This window comes from Carassius gibelio, chromosome B19 (assembly GCF_023724105.1).
Source record: "Carassius gibelio isolate Cgi1373 ecotype wild population from Czech Republic chromosome B19, carGib1.2-hapl.c, whole genome shotgun sequence".
Lineage (NCBI taxonomy): Eukaryota > Metazoa > Chordata > Actinopteri > Cypriniformes > Cyprinidae > Carassius > Carassius gibelio.
This window is the reverse complement of record NC_068414.1, coordinates 2334999-2337225: the sequence shown is the minus strand read 5'-3', so window position 1 is coordinate 2337225 and position 2227 is coordinate 2334999. Positions and strand designations below refer to the sequence as shown.

At 46.9% G+C, this 2227-nt stretch overlaps 1 non-coding gene across 1 annotated transcript; it reads left to right on the top strand.

Moving 5' to 3' along the window:
- Nucleotides 1-1616: 1616 nt before the first annotated feature.
- trnad-guc (transfer RNA aspartic acid (anticodon GUC)) lies at nt 1617-1688 on the top strand. The gene has a single exon. It is a non-coding gene; the product is annotated as a tRNA-Asp (tRNA).
- Nucleotides 1689-2227: the final 539 nt, after the last annotated feature.

Below are 2227 nucleotides of genomic sequence, written 5' to 3'. Positions count from 1 at the left end.
AGCTGGTTCTTTTCGTCTTCCGAATGATCCATCCAAAATGTTTGGTTGGAGTCGCAGGTCACAGAAGGAGTTCTGCTTCGACGTCAGCCCGAGCCAAAGGACATGCGTTGGCCGGGAATCGAACCCGGGTCAACTGCTTGGAAGGCAGCTATGCTCACCACTATACCACCAACGCAGGCGGAAGACAGTAGCTTTATTGACGCACTGTGTTCCTAATAAATGTTGTTCAGTTGCATTGACACAATACTTTTTGTTTAAAGCGCAATAAAAAAAAAAAAAAAAAAAAAAAAAGAGTCCAAACAATGACCCCTGCTACCGGTATTGTTGCAAGTGTTATGCGACTTCAGCTAATGATGGGTCCATCCGAAATTATTCCATCCAAAAGTTTTGGGTGGAGGCACAGGTCACAGAGGGAGTTCTGCTTCGACGTCAGCCCGAGCCAAAGGATATGCGTTGGCCGGGAATCGAATCCGTGTCAACTGCTTGGAAGGCAGCTATGCTCACCACTATACCACCAACGCAGTCAGCAGTCAGCAACTTGCGCCGTCACTAAGAAGGCTCGAAGTGCACGAGTCGCCGATAGGGCTAGAGGAGCAGATGAGATCTTTGTTTGGACCCGTCACTAAAGAGAGCCTTCAAGAATTTGCATCCCGTCACGTACAAGAAAGCGCTGCCTTCCCATCCGGCTAAATAAACACGAAGTGGTCAAACGCAGAGAGTGCCTATAATAACCAAAAGCCCAATCAAGGCAATCTCTTTCTCATGCCTCTATCTGAAAAGTTGGATAAAATCTTATATGAAAAAAAAAAGTCTTTTAAAGAAATCCCTTATTCCGAGGTCACCGTAGCCACCAGATCCAGTCTGTATCCGCTTCAGTCACCCGGATCCAGTCCGTATACAGAGAAGATGGTGGATCAACACCTAGAAAGGACCTCTATGGCCCAGAAACACAGCGGAGACCGTGACAACTAGATGAGCCGCAGATACAAATCCCCTGTAAAGACCACCTGGACAAGACCACAGGAAACAGATGATTCTTCTGCACAGTCTGACATTCCTGCAGCCTGGAGCTGATCTACCTGTTTCGTCTGACAAGGGGAGAACTGTCTCCCCGATTGAGCCTGGTTTCTCACCGGGTTTTTTCTCCATCCTTTCACCGATCGAGTTTTGGTTTCTTCCCTCTGTCGCTTCTGGCAGGCGGAGCTGGGGACACTTCATGTACAGCGATATCGTTGACTTGATTGCAAATTATTGCACAGATACTATTTAAACTGAACTTAGCTGAATGATGTCATCAAAGAGTTCAATAACGAAATGCCTTTAACTGTCATTTTGCTTTTTGACGCACTGTGTTCCTAATTAATGTTGTTCAGTTGCATTGACGCAATACTTTCTGTTTAAAGCGCAATTTAAAAAAAAACAAAACAAAAAAAAAGAGTCCAAACAATGACCCCTGCTACGGGTAGTGTTCCAAGTGTTATGCGACTTCAGCTAATGATGGGTCCATCAGAAATTTTACGGTGCTAGGGCTGGGTCTGCGTCAGAAGAAGCCATGCATTGTTTAGTTATGTCAGTGCAGTGCCGTCAGTTGGGGGAGAAACGGCAGCATGCACGGCTCCTCGTTAGTATAGTGGACAGTATCTCCGCCTGTCACGCGGAAGACCGGGGTTCGATTCCCCGACGGGGAGAGCTGGTTCTTTTCGTCTTCCGAATGATCCATCCAAAATGTTTGGTTGGAGTCGCAGGTCACAGAAGGAGTTCTGCTTCGACGTCAGCCCGAGCCAAAGGACATGCGTTGGCCGGGAATCGAACCCGGGTCAACTGTTTGGAAGGCAGCTATGCTCACCACTATACCACCAACGCAGGCGGAAGACAGTAGCTTTATTGACGCACTGTGTTCCTAATAAATGTTGTTCAGTTGCATTGACACAATACTTTTTGTTTAAAGCGCAATAAAAAAAAAAAAAAAAAAAAAAAAAAGAGTCCAAACAATGACCCCTGCTACCGGTAGTGTTGCAAGTGTTATGCGACTTCAGCTAATGATGGGTCCATCCGAAATTATTCCATCCAAAAGTTTTGGGTGGAGGCACAGGTCACAGAGGGAGTTCTGCTTCGACGTCAGCCCGAGCCAAAGGATATGCGTTGGCCGGGAATCGAATCCGTGTCAACTGCTTGGAAGGCAGCTATGCTCACCACTATACCACCAACGCAGTCAGCAGTCAGCAAC